We start from the raw sequence: 12,197 nt of genomic DNA on the forward strand, positions 1-12,197 counted from the left end.
ATAGCAGAGGGAGGAACACTCCCAAATTCCTTCTACGAGGCCACCATCACCTTGATACCAAAACCAGACAAGGATGTCACAAAGAAAGAAAACTACAGGCCAATATCACTGATGAACATAGATGCAAAAATCCTCAACAAAATACTAGCAAACAGAATCCAACAGCACATTAAAAGGATCATACACCAGGATCAAGTGGGGTTTATTCCAGGAATGCAAGGATTCTTCAATATACGCTAATCTATCAATGTGATAAATCATATTAACAAATTGAAGGAGAAAAACCATATGATCATCTCAATAGATGCAGAGAAAGCTTTTGACAAAATTCAACACCCATGTATGATAAAAACCCTGAAGAAAGTAGGCATAGAGGGAACTTTCCTCAACATAATAAAGGCAATATATGACAAACCCACAGCCAACATCATCCTCAATGGTGAAAAACTGAAAGCATTTCCACTAAGATCAGGAACAACACAAGGTTGCCCACTCTCACCACTCTTAGTCAACATAGTTTTGGAAGTTTTAGCCACAGCAATCAGAGAAGAAAAGGAAATAAAAGGAATCCAAATCGGAAAAGGAGAAGTAAAGCTGTCACTGTTTGCAGATGACATGATACTATACATAGAGAATCCTAAAGATGGTACCAGAGAACTACTAGAGCTAATCAATGAATTTGGTAAAGTAGCAGGATACAAAATCAATGCACAGAAATCTCTGGCATTCCTATACACTAATGATGAAAATTCTGAAAGTGAAATCAAGAAAACACTCCCATTTACCACTGCAACAAAAAGAATAAAATATCTAGGAATAAACCTACCTAAGGAGACAAAAGACCTGTATGCAGAAAATTATAAGACACTGATGAAAGAAATTAAAGATGATACAAATCGATGGAGAGATATACCATGTTCTTGGATTGGAAGAATCAACATTGTGAAAATGACTCTACTACCCAAAGCAATCTATAGATTCAATGCAATCACTATCAAACTACCACTGGCATTTTTCACAGAACTAGAACAAAAACTTTCACAATTTGTATGGAAACACAAAAGACCCCGAATAGCCAAAGCAGTCTTGAGAATGAAAAAAGGAGCTGGAGGAATCAGGCTCCCTGACTTCAGACTATACTACAAAGCTACAGTAATGAAGACAGTATGGTACTGGCACAAAAACAGAAAGATAGATCAATGGAACAGGATAGGAAGCCCAGAGATAAACTCACACACATATGGACACCTTATCTTTGATAAAGGTGGCAGTAATGTACAGTGGAGAAAGGACAGCCTCTTCAATAAGTGGTGCTGGGAAAACTGGACAGGTACATGTAAAAGTATGAGATTATATCACTCCCTAACACCATACACAAAAATAAGCTCAAAATGGATTAAAGACCTAAATGTAAGGCCAGAAACTATCAAATTCTTAGAGGAAAACATAGGCAGAACACTCTATGACATAAATCACAGCAAGATCCTTTCTGACCCACCTCCTAGAGTAATGGAAATAAAAACAAAAATAAACAAATGGGACCTAATGAAACTTCAAAGCTTTTGCACAGCAAAGGAAACCATAAACAAGACCAAAAGACAACCCTCAGAATGGGAGAAAATATTTGCAAATGAAGCAACTGACAAAGGATTAATCTCCAAAACTTACAAGCAGCTCATGCAGCTCAATAACAAAAAAACAAACAACCCAATCCAAAAATGGGCAGAAGAGCTAAATAGACATTTCTCCAAAGAAGATATACAGACTGCCAACAAACACATGAAAGAATGCTCAACATCATTAATCATTAGAGAAATACAAATCAAAACTACAATGAGATATCATCTCATACCAGTCAGAATGGCCATCATCAAAAAATCTAGAAACAATAAATGCTGGAGAGGGTGTGGAGAAAAGGGAACACTCTTGCACTGCTGGTCGGAATGTGAATTGGTTCAGCCACTATGGAGAACAGTATGGAGGTTCCTTAAAAAACTACAAATAGAACTACCATATGACCCAGCAATCCCACTACTGGGCATATACCCTGAGAAAACCAAAATTCAAAAAGAGTCATGTACCAAAATGTTCATTGCAGCTCTATTTACAATAGCCCGGAGATGGAAACAACCTAAGTGCCCATCATCGGATGAATGGATAAAGAAGATGTGGCACATATATACAATGGAATATTACTCAGCCATAAAAAGAAACGAAACTGAGCTATTTGTAATGAGGTGGATAGACCTAGAGTCTCTCATACAGAGTGAAGTAACTCAGAAAGAAAAAGACAAATACCATACGCTAACACATATATATGGAATTTAAGAAAAAAAATGTAATGAAGAACCTAGGGGTAAGACAGGAATAAAGACACAGACCTACTGGAGAACGGACTTGAGGATATGGGGAGGGGGAAGGGTGAGCTGTGACAGGGAGAGAGAGAGTCATGGACATATACACACTAACAAACGTAAGGTAGATAGCTAGTGGGAAGCAGTCGCATGGCACAGGGATATCGGCTCGGTGCTTTGTGACCGCCTGAAGGGGTGGGATAGGGAGGGTGGTAGGGAGGGAGACGCAAGAGGGAAGAGATATGGGAACATATGTATATGTATAACTGATTCACTTTGTTATAAAGCAGAAACAAACACACCATTGTAAAGCAATTATACCCCAATAAAGATGTTAAAAATAAATAAATAAATAATGGATTCATGAACGACTCAATACATGAATTCTCCTTTAAGAAGGATACTTGTGGATATATATATATATATATATATATATATATAAACATCTTTTCATTTCTGTTATTTTTATGAATATGATACAGTATCTAAAAGTTCAGAAAACTAGCAATCCATGAGATGGGACAAGTTCTTGTAAAAGTATCTTTCTAGAATTTAAAAATTATACTGATGATGCTAACTCTCACAGCTGCAAGAGCATTTAAAAAGATGAATAAAGGGGTTAGTCAGTCCTGTAGGCAGATGATAGACCTTCTTAAGTAAGCCTATTTAGATACTTCCTTCTACATGCGGAACTTCTAATTAAGTCGTGAACTCCTAAATCCCTGGGGTTTTGCCACAACATTCATCAATTTGGTTCTTTTCTCAGTGACACATTCATGTCATTCAGAACATACTTCTAAGTAAAACTCCCTTGTCTTTTTTTTTTTCCATCTAAAAAGTACTCTCTACTATAGGATGATGAAAATTCAAAAACAAGCTACATAATTTTTACATTCCAGGTACAAAATCTCATTACTCAAGTTGGCATGTATATACGGCATTAAACAATCAATGTCTCGGGACTTCCCTGGTGGCGCAGTGGCCTGCCAGTGCAGGGGACATGGGTTCGATCCCTGGTCCGGGAAGATCCCACATGCCGCAGAGCAACTAAGCCTGTGCACCACAACTACTGAGCCTGCTCTCTAGAGCCCGCGAGCCACAACTACTGAAGCCCATGTGGCCTAGAGCCCGTACTCTGCAACAAGAGAAGCCACTGCAATGAGAAGCTCTTGCACCGCAACGAAGAGTAGCCCCCGCTCTCTGCAACTAGAGAAAGCCTGTGCTCAGCAAAAAGACCCAATGCAGCCAAAAATAAATAAATAAATATTTAAAAATCAGTGTCTTAAACATTCAACATTGGCATTCCCTTTTTTAAATCTGCAGGCTCTTCTTTAAATATCAACATCCTTGGAAACACTGACCCATCTTCTAATATATACTGGAATTTCTTTCAGACTTCTGGGTCTATAGATACCTCTTGATTAGTTTTTTAAAAAGAAGATGTCTAAAAAGCCTATCAAAATCCCCTCTACGGGCTTCCCTGGTGGTGCAGTGGTTGGGAGTCCACCTGCCGATGCGGGGGACGTGGGTTCGCGCCCCGGTCTGGGAGAATCTCACGTGCCGCGGAGCGGCTGGGCCAGTGAGCCTTGGCCGCTGGGCCTGCGCGTCCGGAGCCTGTGCTCCGCGGCGGGAGAGGCCACAGCAGTGAGAGGCCCGCGTACCGCAAAAAAAAAAAAAAAAAAAAAAAAAAAATCCCCTCTAGGCCTCTGAATCTAGGGTCACTACTTTTGACTTCAAAACTACCGTCCAGGACTTCCCTGGTGGTGAAGTGATTAAGAAGCCTCCTGCCAATGCAGGGGACACGGGTTCGAGCCCTGGTCCGGGAAGATCCCATATGCCGCGGCACAACTAAGCCTGCGCGCCACAGCTACTGAGCCCATAGTCTAGGGCCCGTGAGTCACAACTACTGAGCCTGCATGCCACAACTACTGAAGCCCGCGTGCCTAGAGCCTGTGCTCCGCAACAAGAGAAGCCACCACAATGAGAAGCCTGCTCACCGCAAGGAAAAGTAGCCCCCACTCGCTGCAACTAGAGAAAGCCCGTGTGCAGCAACGAGGACCCAACGCAGCCAAAAATAAATAAATAAATAAATAAACTACTGTCCAAGTAGCAAATAACCAAGCAACTCAACTATTGGGTTGGCCGAAAAGTTCATTCGGGTTTTTCCATAACATCTTACAGAAAAACCTGAACGAACCTTTTGGTCAACCTAATAGTATCTCTATTAGTTCCACGTGTGAGTAATTCTGATTGAGTTCATTTATTTATGTACATTCAGACTCTTACATGGTTTTCCTACATAAACCAAGCATTTTTATAGACAATATAATTCTTCCTTCTTTATTTTCAACAACAAATTCATTCAAAACTTGTGTTAGCCAGCTTTTGCTGTAACAAACAATCCCAATATCTCTGTGGGTTATAACAACAAATTTGTATTGATTGCCTAAGTTCATGAGGGTGAGGGCTTTTCTGGGTTTAGCTGACTTTGGTTGAGCTAGACCTTGGCTCCATGACAATTATGTTTTCATTCCATAGCCCAGGCTGAAGGATTAAGCTAGTATCTTGGACATGCTATTCTCATTTTGGAGGGAAACATCAAGATTGGGTACCAAGTCATGCACAATGTATAAGCACATTTTCAAACACATTTAAAACTTCTAAGACAATCTATTTGTCAACGGAAGTAATATGACCCAGGTCAAAGTCAGTGGAAAGGAAAATAGACTGTGCTCACAGAGAAGCATGGCAAGGGTATGGAGGGAATAAATATTTGTGACATAATGTAATCTACCACAGCCTGCTTGTGAACAAGTTCACAAATGTTCACTTCCTTGCTGTAAAAAAAATGTAATCACCCCATCCTAAAGATACTCCAAGGTCTGATCTAATCAAAACCTCTAGCTTGAAATCCAGGATCTTGAGTTTGTATCATGCCCAAATGTAGCTCTACTGAGCCAAAGTCCTATGACCTAAAAGACTTGTTATTTGTACCCACCCATGATAAAATACATACCTACACATCCATAATAAAATAGTGTAACCACAGTAAACACTCTCATTTAGGAAGGGGAAGAAGGTGAGAACCCAGCAGTCACTGATTCACAGAAGTTCTGAAATCCCATGGAGAAATTGTTATATAAAGTCTGCTAACCTGAGTGTAAGGAACTGTGTTTAACCAATCTTCAATTTTGTCTCCTGGAGGTAGCTTCATAGTCTATTGTTCTTCATGACTCTTGACTTCACCTTCTGGGAAGTCCTTCCTTTTCCAATATCCTGTTTGGGAGAAACTTCTGTTTTTGGATGCCAAACAGCTTCCTTATCCTGTCAAAAAAGTCGAGAGCTCAAGGGTAGTTTTACTGTTCAAACAATCACAACCTCTTTTAATTCAGGCTGGTAGCAATTTTGGCACTACAACTTAAAACAAAAAAAAACATTGTTAGTTTCTTTGATATCTTTGTTTCCGGTTAGTGCCTCCTGCCAATAGCCAGATCCATAATTAGCAGACATACTTCTAGGCTTAATTACAGATAATTTGTACTCTTTAGGCTTCCATTAGGCCAATCTATGATTTCTTTACCCAGAACCATTTTGTACAAGTGAAATGACTTACTGGGGATCACTTTAAAGGGATCAGAGGTCTTAACAAATGGTGTGGTGACAACAGTCTTGATTTGATCTTTACTCCCAAGCCTGAATCATAATCATCCTCCTCCTCATCATCTTATTATTATTAATTAGGCATACTTTTACTTAGTAGGATGAAAATATTAACCTTTCATATTTATGATGACAAAAACTCTTTATAGGCACTCTACAATACTGATTTTTGAAGACTGCTTTTGCCTTCTGATCTGTATAATAGGCTTCTAAAAGATAATCGATAATATAATTTGCTCCTCCTATTTATCCACTTAAAAATCTCTTTGATATTACCTTTAAAATTGCCTACATGTTACTATGGTAATTTCGCATTCAGAATTTGCTCAAGTTGCTAAACTTCTGATGTGCTTTAAATTCACTAAAAATAATTAAAATTATTCAGTGTAATAATATGTACACACAACTAGAAAACAACTATCCATGCCCTTGACTTGGTTTTGCATTGAGGCCTTGTTTTAATTTGCAAATAATTTACTGGCTGGAGATGAGAAACAGTAACATCTTTCAACTCTGTCTCTGGACTTCTGCATTCTTCTTTTCTCTTCCATTCCATTGAAAAGAGTCCAATTATTTTCTGAGTTTATTCTTCCTTATAAAGCCTAAAAAGCAATTTTGGGCTACCAACATGCCATCTTGAAAATTCTTTGCAAAGTTTATAGGTATATTTTCTGCCTTTCAAGTTATCTCAGGTAAAGTACTACCAAAATTTTCACCATTGCATACAATAGGTTGTCATTTTTCCAGCCTCCTCTAATATCAGGGGCTCCCATAACAGGCACAGTGCAAATACTACATATTTTAGTTTATTGTTGTTACACTGATGCCTTGCTTCTAGGTATCAATTTCTTTATTAATCAACTTTTGTTGTGGTGACAAATAATCCCAAATCTTAGCAACTTGCAACAACAAACAGTCATTTATCATTCATGTTACTGGGTTCTGCTGGGCTCTTTTGGGTTCAGCTTGCATCAAGTGTCTTCTCTCTTTGAATCAAGCCTGAGGAGTAGCCACTATATGAAAGATGATTTTCTGACCGTGGAAGGCAGGAAGAAGAGGAGTGTCAATCATGCAAGTGCGTTTAAAGCTTTGGCCCAAATGTGTTATATGTTATATCTGCTCACATCCCATTGGTTAAAGCAAACCACACAGCCACCAAAGTTAACCAAAGTTAATGGGTGAGGGGAGCAAATGCTGACTGACCATAGGATAGGAGGAAAAGAATAGCTATAAAAGAACAAAAAATCAAATATACTTTAAAAAATATTTGCTAAATGACAAACTGTGTTCCTTCCAGCTGCTAAAAACATTCTATAAACAAAGTAGTGTCTCTGATCTCAGAAAACTCAGTCTAGTGGAGAATTCAACTAAGTGAAGAGACAATTGAAATGTAACGCGAAAAGTGTACAGAACTCATGCCATTTAACCCAGAATTAAAGTATTAGGGAAGGTTTCCTGGAGGAAGTAATAACTAAACCAATACCTGGATGGTGAACAGGAGTTAGAGGGTGAAATGAGCTGAGCAGCAGTGGGCAGGGAGAGAGTTCTCAGCAGCTCAGAATGAGCAAGGCCTGAGGTCAAGAGAAAGCATAGAGAAACAAAAACATTTCGGTATGGTCTCAGGGCAGAGACCAACCCTGTCAAACACATAAAACAATGGTTGAATATTTCATATTAAAAAGATAAATATTGGGTTTAAAACTGTGGCGTCGCAAGTCCCATAAACAATACTGCTATACACTGAAACTGAAAAAGAAAAAAAAAAAATCCCTGTGCTTTTCAGAGGTGGAATAACCGAGAGAGTATGGGCATTTATACTTAAACCAAGCCAGGGCGAAATGCAGAAATAATTCGATTTAACTGTCTTGTGGCCTGGCACTTTTCTCCAGCATGCTTTGTGGGAGAAATTCTCAGTGTTGAAATTGAGTGAATGCTGTCAATGTGGTAATTATTTTATTATCAAGGGCAACCACTGGCAAGAGAAGAATTGCCTTGAGGTTTACAGTTTATGTCTCTGATCAGAAAATACAGTTGCTTTTGTCAATTAACTACATTAGGCAGGTTTTGGAAAAACAGAAATTAAAATGCAGTTTTACTCTATCACTTTTCAAGGGTGTGGCTTTGAGTTTGGTCTAAGCAGCGTGAAGTTCGCTGAAGAGCATCCCTACTTTGTCTCTTAGCACAGTGACTGCCCTGTGGAAGAGTCCAGCAAGCTTACAACATGGATAGGCCCACTGTCCTTTTGAAATGGACAACTGGGGAATGTTAACATGCTCATGACAAGCATAAAAAGAAAATAACATTTTAGGCTCAGTTTGTACTCAATGTGCACGTATTTTAAAAGGAGGAATCTTGTAGGTATCAGTTATAAGCTGCTTTGAAAACAGGATCTGGTAAAATACTGGGTTGGCCAAAAAGTTCGGTAAGATGTTACGAAAAAACCCAAACGTCTTTTTGGTCTTTTTGGCCCACCCAATACACCTTGGCAAAGCGGTCCAGGAAACAGACATTTTAAATATTCACCTTTGTTTAAGACACTCTTTGCACTTCCCTTAAGCACCCGTGTAGTGCTGCTCTGCTGCCTAACTCTGTAAGGAACAGTCATAAGAAGGAAGGTTATAGTGAAAACAAAAATCCAGAACCATCAAATTTGAGATCAAATGTTGATGCAATATTAATGAACTACATGTGACATTTCTATCACCAAAATCGGGAACACATGATAATACTGAATACATTTGCATCAACTCCACCTTGATTGTCACATCGTTGTTGAATCTGCACCTCTGATCCTGTCACAGGCAAAAGTACTGAAACGGCAAAGTATGCCTTTGTGGTCTTCCGTTCACCCAGGATCTCACTTCTCTTGCTAAAAAATTACCTCTTTTTCTCCACCCTAGTATCAATAACTACCATTTATTGGTTGCTTAACCAAGCTCTGGACACTGTGCTGGTCAAGTATGTATATTATATAACAATAGTAGTAACCATGTTTCTCTCATCTTAGAGACAAGAAAACTGAGACACCCCAAACATTAAACAATTTTCTCAAGCTCATAAAGCTAGCAAAGTGATAGAGGCAAGATTCAAACCAGCTCTTTTTGACTGTAAGAAAATTCATAATTCCAACCACACACTGCCATGTGCACTTGGATTGGTTTCTTATACACTGTAAGTTGTGGTTAAGAGGAAAGCAAACTGTTTAAACTAAGGTGTGAATGACTACAACCCATCCCCCTTACCCACACCCCTACACCTTTTATCTTTTTTTTTTCCACTGTGAAAAATGAACACTACCATTCAAATGAATCTTTAATTAGACTGATATAATGCAAGGTGACAAAAGGAAATAAAACATGTTAGCAGGTTGAGGAAGTATTTGGAAATAGGAAAGAGGAACAGGAGCCATTCAGGTGCCCTTTGAGTAGTGCCATGTAGTTGCTAGTGCAATCTCTTTTGGCTGATGTTTTCTTTTGGAGCAGGTCTAATATCACAGGCTCATACATCAAGTCAGCCTTGCTCACCTCCTCTCTTGAAAATATTTAGTATAATTTAAAGCTTTAACTAAAGAAGAAAAGATTGAAGAAAATCTGTGAGGTGTATTAATAACAGACATTTGGGCTTCCCTGGTGGCACAGTGGTTGAGAATCTGCCTGCCAATGCAGGGGACACGGGTTCGAGCCCTGGTCTGGGAGGATCCCACATGCCGCGGAGCAACTGGGCCCGTGAGCCACAACTACTGAGCCTGTGCGTCCGGAGCCTGTGCTCCGCAACAAGAGAGGCCGTGACAGTGAGAGGCCTGCACACCGCGATGAAGAGTGGCCCCCGCTTGCCACAACTAGAGATAGCCCTCGCACAGAAACGAAGACCCAGCACAGCCAAAAAATAAATTAATTAATTGATAAACTCCTACCCCCAACATCTTCAAAAATAATAATAATAATAATAGACATTTGAAGGCAGATTTTTATTTCTCTTTTTGAGTGCACAGGATACTGGTAATAGAAGCTATTAAATTGATACAGTTTACATGAATTTTAAGTCTCCAGTACAAATGCAAGCCTTCCGCTTGTCCTCATTCACGATTTATTTATTTACCAACTTCTATTTATCCTTTGGTTTTTAGCTACAGCTTATGTGAATTCTTTTTTTTTTTTTTTTTTGGCAGCGCTGTGCAGCATAAGAGATCTTAGTTCCCCCACCAGGGATCAAACCTGCACCCCCTGCAGGGGAAGCATGGAGTCTAACCACTGGACCACCAGGGAAGTCCCTTATGTGAATTCTTTTTCCATATCTTCCCCATTTTCATTTACTTACAGGGTTAATATCTCTTTCTTTTGTGTTCCCTAAGCACTTATTATCTTTCTCCATATGACAGTTCCTACACAACACATTGTAATTTTTTACATGTTAAGCTTTTTTTACTTAAAAAAATTTAGAGTCGACATTGACTTATAGATGTTTAATGAGAACATCTAACAGTGTTAGATGGAAATCACTGATTGATTACTGGTTAAATAAACATATAATTTCTGTATCTGTATTTCATATTTGAAAAATGCCAGTCACAGGGTTGATGTAACCTAAAATGTGTTTCTGCAAAAGTTTAAATTTTATCTATATGAAACTGATTCTTCTATTTTTTTTTATTCTCTTTTATGATATCTTCCTCTTTTATTTGCTCACTCATTCCTGCTTTCTCTTGCACTCATGCTCTCTTTTGCTTTTGCCTTTTTGCTCTTTCTTTCTCTATCTGCCTTTCATCACTGTCTCTGATTAGCTTCATTCTGCAACAGACTCCTCATTGTGTCAGGGAAGACAGGCACTGGTGCCAGGTTCAAAATCTCCAAGCTTAGCAACCTTAACAGAAAGACAACATGTTTCTTCTAGTGTTTAAAAATGTTATCATCCTGCCTTGGATTACTCTATCTTACGTTTTGCTGGTAATATTCTAATTTGAGGGTAAGTCAGGAGGATATACCTCAAATATCTGGAACCTGACCTATTACCTTCTTTGGTGTATTAGCCAAATACACCAAAGGTATTGTGATAATGGTGTGTAACAAACATACCCCAAAATCGCAGCTCCAGTCTCAGGAGATTCTCCCTGGTTGTTCCAAAATTTCTTCCAGGAGCTCTCAGGCTACATGATTCCCCATTAATGTACTGCATTTGTCCTGTTCCCTCAACCTTTGATTTAAAGTCTTAGGCTTTTTTCTAGTTGCACTAACTTATTAATTAGATCATGTTACCATCTCTGAACCAGTCACAGACCCACATAACGCTAATTAGTTTAGGCCTGAGCCACATGTGCTGCTCATGGAGATACTTCTCTGAAGCACATGAGCTGCTTATAGGGGTGATGGTGGTTACCTAAAGCACAATTGGGGTGCTAGAACCAAAATAAGGTGATAAAAGTCTGCCTGAATCAGCAAATGTTCAACACAGAATAGCATGCTTTTAGATTTCTTATTTAAGTTCAAGTTTGTGGTTTAGTCTACTTTGATCTTAGGAAGAAGGATCAGGCAACAGCCATGATCTGAACTCTCTATTAGTAGATATACCTCAAAGACTGAACTGAGAAAATTTCCAGAATAAAGAAGGAAAGATGAAGAAGAGATATTTTGTAAAAGGTGATAGTCTTCTTCTTCCACCTGGTCTGCTGATAAACAGCAGCTACTTAAGTTTAAACTTTTTCCTTTCCTGGAAAGAGTAAGACATTCTGAATTAGAAACATCTGCTGGTACATCAGTCTCTGTTCCAGTTCTAGGGGAGAAAAACAGTAAAATGTTGGTCATGACAGTGGAGGAAGAGTTACCCAGAAAATTTTTTCTTGATTAAAAAAATTTTTTTAATATATGTAAGAAGTGGAGAAGGAAAAATGTTAAATAATACAAGAATTCTGAATAAAAAAATCCCATACATCTAAAATTTCTGATGCATGATATATACTTTAGGATGGTTAAGAAACAATTTTATCAATGATGAGGACAAGATTATTGCTAGTTCTGGGTCATACCTATACAGTGTCTTGAACTTAATGTTTATTCAAAGGACTGCTATGATATATCAATGAAGGATTTCCCATATAGAATTCATTGCGCTTATAAAAGTCCTACCTCAACCTTTTAAAATATTTGTCTGTAAGGTGGTTTTGAACTGCTCTAAAGATTTAGGGTGTTC

General features: G+C 38.6%; 1 long non-coding RNA gene across 3 annotated transcripts in view; it reads right to left on the minus strand.

Annotated features, from left to right (window-relative positions):
• Positions 1–12,197, minus strand: part of LOC117308697 (uncharacterized) — a 212,572-nt gene that overhangs the window by 85,800 nt on the left and 114,575 nt on the right. For all 3 annotated transcript variants that reach the window (XR_012327317.1, XR_004522841.2, XR_012327318.1), the window contains exon 5: positions 5,509–5,678. This is a non-coding gene — a long non-coding RNA (uncharacterized lncRNA). The remainder of the gene's footprint in view (positions 1–5,508; positions 5,679–12,197) is intronic.

Source organism: Tursiops truncatus, chromosome 17 (genome assembly GCF_011762595.2).
Source record: "Tursiops truncatus isolate mTurTru1 chromosome 17, mTurTru1.mat.Y, whole genome shotgun sequence".
NCBI lineage: Eukaryota > Metazoa > Chordata > Mammalia > Artiodactyla > Delphinidae > Tursiops > Tursiops truncatus.